This window comes from Oncorhynchus keta, unplaced genomic scaffold, assembly GCF_023373465.1.
Source record: "Oncorhynchus keta strain PuntledgeMale-10-30-2019 unplaced genomic scaffold, Oket_V2 Un_contig_5548_pilon_pilon, whole genome shotgun sequence".
Classification (NCBI taxonomy): Eukaryota; Metazoa; Chordata; class Actinopteri; order Salmoniformes; family Salmonidae; genus Oncorhynchus; species Oncorhynchus keta.
The window spans coordinates 22,722-35,282 of record NW_026288360.1 but is presented as its reverse complement, the minus strand read 5'-3'; positions in this window follow the sequence as shown (position 1 = coordinate 35,282).

Below are 12,561 nucleotides of genomic sequence, written 5' to 3'. Positions count from 1 at the left end.
AGAGAGAGAGAGAGAGAGAGAGAGAGAGAGAGAGAGAGAGATAGGATAGACAGAGAGAGAGACAGAGACAGAGAGAGGCGAGAGAGAGAGAGGGGACAGACAGACAGAGAGAGAGAGAGAGAGAGAGAGAGAGAGAGAGAGAGAGAGGATAGACAGAGAGAGAGACAGAGACAGAGAGAGAGAGAGAGAGAGAGAGGGGACAGAGAGAGAGAGAGAGAGAGAGAGAGAGAGAGAGAGAGAGAGAGAGAGAGATAGGATAGGATAGACAGAGAGATAGACAGAGACAGAGAGGGGAGAGAGAGAGAGAGAGAGACACAAACAAACACAAACACACCCTACAGAGCCCCAGGACAGCAGCACAATTAGACCCAACCAAATCATGACAAAACAAAAAGATAATTACTTGACACATTGGAAAGAATTATCAAAAAAACAGAGCAAACTAGAATGCTATTTGGCCCTAAACAGAGAGTACACAGCGGCAGAATACCTGACCACTGTGACTGACCCAAAATTAAGGAAAGCTTTGACTATGTACAGACTCAGTGAGCATAGCCTTGCTATTGAGAAAAGCCGCCATAGGCAGAAATGGCTCTCAAGAGAAGACAGGCTATGTGCTCACTGCCCACAAAATGAGGTGGAAACTGAGCTGCACTTCCTAACCTCCTGCCCAATGTATGACCATATTAGAGACACATATTTCCCTCAGATTACACAGATCCACAAAGACTTTGAAAACAAATCCAATTTTGATAAACTCCCATATCTACTGGGTGAAATACCACAGTGTGAAATCACAGCATCAAGATGTGTGAGCTGTTGCCACAAGAAAAGGGCAACCAGTGAAGAACAAACACCATTGTAAATACAACCCATATTTATGCGTATTTATTTTATCTTGAGTCCTTAACCATTTGTACATTGTTAAAACACTGTATATATATATATAATATGACATTTGTATTGTCTTTATTGTGTTGAAACTTCTGTATGTGTAATGTTTACTGTTCATTTTTATTGTTTATTTCACTTTATATATTCACTTTATATATTATCTACCTCTACACTATTTAACCAGAGATAGACTAGTATAGTAATGTACAGTATATAACCCCTGACTTCACTATTTAACCAGAGATAGACTAGTATAGTAATGTACAGTATATAACCCCTGACTACACTATTTAACCAGAGATAGACTAGTACAGTAATGTACAGTATATAACCCCTGACATCACTATTTAACCAGAGATAGACTAGTACAGTAATGTACAGTATATAACCCCTGACTACACTATTTAACCAGAGATAGACTAGTACAGTATATAACCCCTGACTACACTATTTAACCAGAGATAGACTAGTACAGTATATAACCCCTGACATCACTATTTAACCAGAGATAGACTAGTACAGTATATAACCCCTGACATCACTATTTAACCAGAGATAGACTAGTACAGTATATAACCCCTGACATCACTATTTAACCAGAGATAGACTAGTACAGTATATAACCCCTGACTACACTATTTAACCAGAGATAGACTAGTACAGTATATAACCCCTGACATCACTATTTAACCAGAGATAGACTAGTACAGTATATAACCCCTGACATCACTATTTAACCAGAGATAGACTAGTACAGTATATAACCCCTGACATCACTATTTAACCAGAGATAGACTAGTACAGTATATAACCCTGACATCACTATTTAACCAGAGATAGACTAGTACAGTATATAACCCCTGACTATCACTATTTAACCAGAGATAGACTAGTACAGTATATAACCCCTGACTACACTATTTAACCAGAGATAGACTAGTACAGTATATAACCCCTGACTACACTATTTAACCAGAGATAGACTAGTACAGTATATAACCCCTGACTACACTATTTAACCAGAGATAGACTAGTACAGTATATAACCCCTGACTACACTATTTAACCAGAGATAGACTAGTACAGTAATGTACAGTATATAACCCCTGACTACACTATTTAACCAGAGATAGACTAGTACAGTATATAACCCCTGACTACACTATTTAACCAGAGATAGACTAGTACAGTATATAACCCCTGACTACACTATTTAACCAGAGATAGACTAGTACAGTATATAACCCCTGACTACACTATTTAACCAGAGATAGACTAGTACAGTATATAACCCCTGACTACACTATTTAACCAGAGATAGACTAGTACAGTAATGTACAGTATATAACCCCTGACTTCACTATTTAACCAGAGATAGACTAGTACAGTATATAACCCCTGACTTCACTATTTAACCAGAGATAGACTAGTACAGTATATAACCCCTGACTACACTATTTAACCAGAGATAGACTAGTACAGTATATAACCCCTGACATCACTATTTAACCAGAGATAGACTAGTACAGTATATAACCCCTGACTATCACTATTTAACCAGAGATAGACTAGTACAGTATATAACCCCTGACTACACTATTTAACCAGAGATAGACTAGTACAGTATATAACCCCTGACTTCACTATTTAACCAGAGATAGACTAGTACAGTATATAACCCTGACTACACTATTTAACCAGAGATAGACTAGTACAGTATATAACCCCTGACTACACTATTTAACCAGAGATAGACTAGTACAGTATATAACCCCTGACTACACTATTTAACCAGAGATAGACTAGTACAGTATATAACCCCTGACTACACTATTTAACCAGAGATAGACTAGTACAGTATATAACCCCTGACTACACTATTTAACCAGAGATAGACTAGTACAGTATATAACCCCTGACTTCACTATTTAACCAGAGATAGACTAGTACAGTATATAACCCCTGACTACACTATTTAACCAGAGATAGACTAGTACAGTATATAACCCCTGACTACACTATTTAACCAGAGATAGACTAGTACAGTATATAACCCCTGACTTCACTATTTAACCAGAGATAGACTAGTACAGTATATAACCCCTGACTACACTATTTAACCAGAGATAGACTAGTACAGTATATAACCCCTGACTACACTATTTAACCAGAGATAGACTAGTACAGTATATAACCCCTGACTACAGTAACCAGAGATATAACCCCCTGACTACACTATTTAACCAGAGATAGACTAGTACAGTATATAACCCCTGACTACACTATTTAACCAGAGATAGACTAGTACAGTATATAACCCCTGACTACACTATTTAACCAGAGATAGACTAGTACAGTATATAACCCCTGACTACACTATTTAACCAGAGATAGACTAGTACAGTATATAACCCCTGACTACACTATTTAACCAGAGATAGACTAGTACAGTATATAACCCCTGACTACACTATTTAACCAGAGATAGACTAGTACAGTATATAACCCCTGACTACACTATTTAACCAGAGATAGACTAGTACAGTATATAACCCCTGACTACACTATTTAACCAGAGATAGACTAGTACAGTATATAACCCCTGACTACACTATTTAACCAGAGATAGACTAGTACAGTATATAACCCCTGACATCACTATTTAACCAGAGATAGACTAGTACAGTATATAACCCCTGACTACACTATTTAACCAGAGATAGACTAGTACAGTATATAACCCCTGACTACACTATTTAACCAGAGATAGACTAGTACAGTATATAACCCCTGACTACACTATTTAACCAGAGATAGACTAGTACAGTATATAACCCCTGACTCCACTATTTAACCAGAGATAGACTAGTACAGTATATAACCCCTGACTACACTATTTAACCAGAGATAGACTAGTACAGTAATGTACAGTATATAACCCCTGACATCACTATTTAACCAGAGATAGACTAGTACAGTATATAACCCTGTACAGTATATAACCCCTGACATCACTATTTAACCAGAGATAGACTAGTACAGTATATAACCCCTGACATCACTATTTAACCAGAGATAGACTAGTACAGTATATAACCCCTGACATCATTATTTAACCAGAGATATTTAACCAGAGATAGACTAGTACAGTATATAACCCCCTGACTACACTATTTAACCAGAGATAGACTAGTACAGTATATAACCCCTGACTACACTATTTAACCAGAGATAGACTAGTACAGTATATAACCCCTGACTACACTATTTAACCAGAGATAGACTAGTACAGTATATAACCCCTGACTCACTATTTAACCAGAGATAGACTAGTACAGTATATAACCCCTGACATCACTATTTAACCAGAGATAGACTAGTACAGTATATAACCCCTGACTACACTATTTAACCAGAGATAGACTAGTACAGTATATAACCCCTGACTCACTATTTAACCAGAGATAGACTAGTACAGTATATAACCCCTGACTACACTATTTAACCAGAGATAGACTAGTACAGTATATAACCCCTGACTACACTATTTAACCAGAGATAGACTAGTACAGTATATAACCCCTGACTACACTATTTAACCAGAGATAGACTAGTATATAACCCCTGACTACACTATTTAACCAGTAATGTACAGTATATAACCCCTGACATCACTATTTAACCAGAGATAGACTAGTACAGTATATAACCCCTGACATCACTATTTAACCAGAGATAGACTAGTACAGTATATAACCCCTGACTACACTATTTAACCAGAGATAGACTAGTACAGTATATAACCCCTGACTATCACTATTTAACCAGAGATAGACTAGTACAGTATATAACCCCTGACTACACTATTTAACCAGAGATAGACTAGTACAGTATATAACCCCTGACTACACTATTTAACCAGAGATAGACTAGTACAGTATATAACCCTGACTACACTATTTAACCAGAGATAGACTAGTACAGTATATAACCCCTGACTACACTATTTAACCAGAGATAGACTAGTACAGTATATAACCCCTGACTACACTATTTAACCAGAGATAGACTAGTACAGTATATAACCCCTGACTACACTATTTAACCAGAGATAGACTAGTACAGTATATAACCCCTGACTACACTATTTAACCAGAGATAGACTAGTACAGTATATAACCCCTGACTATCACTATTTAACCAGAGATAGACTAGTACAGTATATAACCCCTGACTACACTATTTAACCAGAGATAGACTAGTACAGTATATAACCCCTGACTACACTATTTAACCAGAGATAGACTAGTACAGTATATAACCCCTGACTACACTATTTAACCAGAGATAGACTAGTACAGTATATAACCCCTGACTACACTATTTAACCAGAGATAGACTAGTACAGTATATAACCCCTGACTATCACTATTTAACCAGAGATAGACTAGTACAGTATATAACCCCTGACTACACTATTTAACCAGAGATAGACTAGTACAGTATATAACCCCTGACTACACTATTTAACCAGAGATAGACTAGTACAGTATATAACCCCTGACTATCACTATTTAACCAGAGATAGACTAGTACAGTATATAACCCCTGACTACACTATTTAACCAGAGATAGACTAGTACAGTATATAACCCCTGACATCACTATTTAACCAGAGATAGACTAGTACAGTATATAACCCCTGACATCACTATTTAACCAGAGATAGACTAGTACAGTATATAACCCCTGACTATCACTATTTAACCAGAGATAGACTAGTACAGTATATAACCCCTGACTATCACTATTTAACCAGAGATAGACTAGTACAGTATATAACCCCTGACTACACTATTTAACCAGAGATAGACTAGTACAGTATATAACCCCTGACATCACTATTTAACCAGAGATAGACTAGTACAGTATATAACCCCTGACTACACTATTTAACCAGAGATAGACTAGTACAGTATATAACCCCTGACTACACTATTTAACCAGAGATAGACTAGTACAGTATATAACCCCTGACTACACTATTTAACCAGAGATAGACTAGTACAGTATATAACCCCTGACTACACTATTTAACCAGAGATAGACTAGTACAGTATATAACCCCTGACATCACTATTTAACCAGAGATAGACTAGTACAGTATATAACCCCTGACATCACTATTTAACCAGAGATAGACTAGTACAGTATATAACCCCTGACTACACTATTTAACCAGAGATAGACTAGTACAGTATATAACCCCTGACTACACTATTTAACCAGAGATAGACTAGTACAGTATATAACCCTGACTACACTATTTAACCAGAGATAGACTAGTACAGTATATAACCCTGACTACACTATTTAACCAGAGATAGACTAGTACAGTATATAACCCCTGACTACACTATTTAACCAGAGATAGACTAGTACAGTATATAACCCCTGACTACACTATTTAACCAGAGATAGACTAGTACAGTATATAACCCCTGACATCACTATTTAACCAGAGATAGACTAGTACAGTATATAACCCCTGACTACACTATTTAACCAGAGATAGACTAGTACAGTATATAACCCCTGACATCACTATTTAACCAGAGATAGACTAGTACAGTATATAACCCCTGACATCACTATTTAACCAGAGATAGACTAGTACAGTATATAACCCCTGACTACACTATTTAACCAGAGATAGACTAGTACAGTATATAACCCCTGACTACACTATTTAACCAGAGATAGACTAGTACAGTATATAACCCCTGACTACACTATTTAACCAGAGATAGACTAGTACAGTATATAACCCCTGACTCCACTATTTAACCAGAGATAGACTAGTACAGTATATAACCCCTGACTACACTATTTAACCAGAGATAGACAGTAGTACAGTAGACTAGTACAGTATATAACCCCTGACATCACTATTTAACCAGAGATAGACTAGTACAGTATATAACCCCTGACTACACTATTTAACCAGAGATAAACTAGTACAGTATATAACCCCTGACTACACTATTTAACCAGAGATAGACTAGTACAGTATATAACCCCTGACTACACTATTTAACCAGAGATAGACTAGTACAGTATATAACCCCTGACATCACTATTTAACCAGAGATAGACTAGTACAGTAAATGTACAGTATATAACCCCTGACTCACTATTTAACCAGAGATAGACTAGTACAGTATATAACCCCTGACATCACTATTTAACCAGAGATAGACTAGTACAGTATATAACCCCTGACTACACTATTTAACCAGAGATAGACTAGAGATAGACTAGTACAGTATATAACCCCTGACTCACTATTTAACCAGAGATAGACTAGTACAGTATATAACCCTGACTACACTATTTAACCAGAGATAGACTAGTACAGTATATAACCCCTGACATCACTATTTAACCAGAGATAGACTAGTACAGTATATAACCCCTGACTACACTATTTAACCAGAGATAGACTAGTACAGTATATAACCCCTGACTTCACTATTTAACCAGAGATAGACTAGTACAGTATATAACCCTGACTATCACTATTTAACCAGAGATAGACTAGTACAGTATATAACCCCTGACTTCACTATTTAACCAGAGATAGACTAGTACAGTATATAACCCCTGACTACACTATTTAACCAGAGATAGACTAGTACAGTATATAACCCCTGACTACACTATTTAACCAGAGATAGACTAGTACAGTATATAACCCCTGACTTCACTATTTAACCAGAGATAGACTAGTACAGTATATAACCCCTGACATCACTATTTAACCAGAGATAGACTAGTACAGTATATAACCCCTGACTTCACTATTTAACCAGAGATAGACTAGTACAGTAATAACCCCTGACTACACTATTTAACCAGAGATAGACTAGTACAGTATATAACCCTGACACACTATTTAACCAGAGATAGACTAGTACAGTATATAACCCCTGACTACACTATTTAACCAGAGATAGACTAGTACAGTATATAACCCCTGACTACACTATTTAACCAGAGATAGACTAGTACAGTATATAACCCCTGACTACACTATTTAACCAGAGATAGACTAGTACAGTATATAACCCCTGACTTCACTATTTAACCAGAGATAGACTAGTACAGTATATAACCCCTGACTACACTATTTAACCAGAGATAGACTAGTACAGTATATAACCCCTGACTACACTATTTAACCAGAGATAGACTAGTACAGTATATAACCCCTGACTACACTATTTAACCAGAGATAGACTAGTACAGTATATAACCCCTGACTACACTATTTAACCAGAGATAGACTAGTACAGTATATAACCCCTGACTCACTATTTAACCAGAGATAGACTAGTACAGTATATAACCCCTGACTACACTATTTAACCAGAGATAGACTAGTACAGTATATAACCCTGACTAGTACACCCCTGACTATTTTAACCAGAGATAGACTAGTACAGTATATAACCCCTGACTACACTATTTAACCAGAGATAGACTAGTACAGTATATAACCCCTGACATCACTATTTAACCAGAGATAGACTAGTACAGTATATAACCCCTGACTACTATTTAACCAGAGATAGACTAGTACAGTATATAACCCCTGACATCACTATTTAACCAGAGATAGACTAGTACAGTATATAACCCTGACTACACTATTTAACCAGAGATAGACTAGTACAGTATATAACCCCTGACTACACTATTTAACCAGAGATAGACTAGTACAGTATATAACCCCTGACATCACTATTTAACCAGAGATAGACTAGTACAGTATATAACCCCTGACTATCACTATTTAACCAGAGATAGACTAGTACAGTATATAACCCCTGACTACACTATTTAACCAGAGATAGACTAGTACAGTATATAACCCCTGACTACACTATTTAACCAGAGATAGACTAGTACAGTAATGACTACATTTAACCAGTATATAACCCCTGACTCACTATTTAACCAGAGATAGACTAGTACAGTATATAACCCCTGACTATCACTATTTAACCAGAGATAGACTAGTACAGTATATAACCCCTGACTACACTATTTAACCAGAGATAGACTAGTAAGTATATAACCCCTGACATCACTATTTAACCAGAGATAGACTAGTACAGTATATAACCCCTGACATCACTATTTAACCAGAGATAGACTAGTACAGTATATAACCCCTGACTACACTATTTAACCAGAGATAGACTAGTACAGTATATAACCCCTGACTACACTATTTAACCAGAGATAGACTAGTACAGTATATAACCCTGACTATCACTATTTAACCAGAGATAGACTAGTACAGTAATGTACTATTTAACCAGAGATAGACTATAACCCCTGACATCACTATTTAACCAGAGATAGACTAGTACAGTATATAACCCCTGACTCACTATTTAACCAGAGATAGACTAGTACAGTATATAACCCCTGACTACACTATTTAACCAGAGATAGACTAGTACAGTATATAACCCCTGACATCACTATTTAACCAGAGATAGACTAGTACAGTATATAACCCCTGACTACACTATTTAACCAGAGATAGACTAGTACAGTATATAACCCCTGACTACACTATTTAACCAGAGATAGACTAGTACAGTATATAACCCCTGACATCACTATTTAACCAGAGATAGACTAGTACAGTATATAACCCCTGACATACACTATTTAAACCAGAGATAGACTAGTACAGTATATAACCCCTGACTTCACTATTTAACCAGAGATAGACTAGTACAGTATATAACCCCTGACTACACTATTTAACCAGAGATAGACTAGTACAGTATATAACCCCTGACTACACTATTTAACCAGAGATAGACTAGTACAGTATATAACCCCTGACATCACTATTTAACCAGAGATAGACTAGTACAGTATATAACCCCTGACTACACTATTTAACCAGAGATAGACTAGTACAGTAATGTACAGTATATAACCCCTGACTACACTATTTAACCAGAGATAGACTAGTACAGTATATAACCCCTGACTACACTATTTAACCAGAGATAGACTAGTACAGTATATAACCCCTGACTACACTATTTAACCAGAGATAGACTAGTACAGTATATAACCCCTGACTACACTATTTAACCAGAGATAGACTAGTACAGTATATAACCCCTGACTTCACTATTTAACCAGAGATAGACTAGTACAGTATATAACCCCTGACTACACTATTTAACCAGAGATAGACTAGTACAGTATATAACCCCTGACTACACTATTTAACCAGAGATAGACTAGTACAGTAGTATAGACCCCTGACTTCACTATTTAACCAGAGATAGACTAGTACAGTATATAACCCCTGACTACACTATTTAACCAGAGATAGACTAGTACAGTATATAACCCCTGACATCACTATTTAACCAGAGATAGACTAGTACAGTATATAACCCCTGACATCACTATTTAACCAGAGATAGACTAGTACAGTATATATATAACCCCTGACTACACTATTTAACCAGAGATAGACTAGTACAGTATATAACCCCTGACTACACTATTTAACCAGAGATAGACTAGTACAGTATATAACCCCTGACTTCACTATTTAACCAGAGATAGACTAGTACAGTATATAACCCCTGACTCACTATTTAACCAGAGATAGACTAGTACAGTATATAACCCCTGACATCACTATTTAACCAGAGATAGACTAGTACAGTATATAACCCCTGACTTCACTATTTAACCAGAGATAGACTAGTACAGTATATAACCCCTGACTACACTATTTAACCAGAGATAGACTAGTACAGTATATAACCCCTGACATCACTATTTAACCAGAGATAGACTAGTACAGTATATAACCCCTGACTACACTATTTAACCAGAGATAGACTAGTACAGTATATAACCCCTGACATCACTATTTAACCAGAGATAGACTAGTACAGTAATGTACAGTATATAACCCCTGACTACACTATTTAACCAGAGATAGACTAGTACAGTATATAACCCCTGACATCACTATTTAACCAGAGATAGACTAGTACAGTATATAACCCCTGACTACACTATTTAACCAGAGATAGACTAGTACAGTATATAACCCCTGACTTCACTATTTAACCAGAGATAGACTAGTACAGTATATAACCCCTGACTACACTATTTAACCAGAGATAGACTAGTACAGTATATAACCCCTGACATCACTATTTAACCAGAGATAGACTAGTACAGTATATAACCCCTGACTACACTATTTAACCAGAGATAGACTAGTACAGTATATAACCCCTGACTACACTATTTAACCAGAGATAGACTAGTACAGTATATAACCCCTGACTACACTATTTAACCAGAGATAGACTAGTACAGTATATAACCCCTGACTCACTATTTAACCAGAGATAGACTAGTACAGTATATAACCCCTGACTTCACTATTTAACCAGAGATAGACTAGTACAGTATATAACCCCTGACTACACTATTTAACCAGAGATAGACTAGTACAGTATATAACCCCTGACTTCACTATTTAACCAGAGATAGACTAGTACAGTATATAACCCCTGACTACACTATTTAACCAGAGATAGACTAGTACAGTATATAACCCCTGACTACACTATTTAACCAGAGATAGACTAGTACAGTATATAACCCCTGACTACACTATTTAACCAGAGATAGACTAGTACAGTATATAACCCCTGACATCACTATTTAACCAGAGATAGACTAGTACAGTATATAACCCCTGACTACACTATTTAACCAGAGATAGACTAGTACAGTATATAACCCCTGACATCACTATTTAACCAGAGATAGACTAGTACAGTATATAACCCCTGACATCACTATTTAACCAGAGATAGACTAGTACAGTAATGTACAGTATATAACCCCTGACATCACTATTTAACCAGAGATAGACTAGTACAGTATATAACCCCTGACTCTCACTATTTAACCAGAGATAGACTAGTACAGTATATAACCCCTGACTACACTATTTAACCAGAGATAGACTAGTACAGTATATAACCCCTGACTACACTATTTAACCAGAGATAGACTAGTACAGTATATAACCCCTGACATCACTATTTAACCAGAGATAGACTAGTACAGTATATAACCCCTGACTACACTATTTAACCAGAGATAGACTAGTACAGTATATAACCCCTGACATCACTATTTAACCAGAGAGATAGACTAGTACAGTATATAACCCCTGACTACACTATTTAACCAGAGATAGACTAGTACAGTATATAACCCCTGACATCACTATTTAACCAGAGATAGACTAGTACAGTATATAACCCCTGACTACACTATTTAACCAGAGATAGACTAGTACAGTATATAACCCCTGACTACACTATTTAACCAGAGATAGACTAGTACAGTATATAACCCCTGACTACACTATTTAACCAGAGATAGACTAGTACAGTATATAACCCCTGACTATCACTATTTAACCAGAGATAGACTAGTACAGTATATAACCCCTGACTACACTATTTAACCAGAGATAGACTAGTACAGTATATAACCCCTGACATACTATTTAACCAGAGATAGACT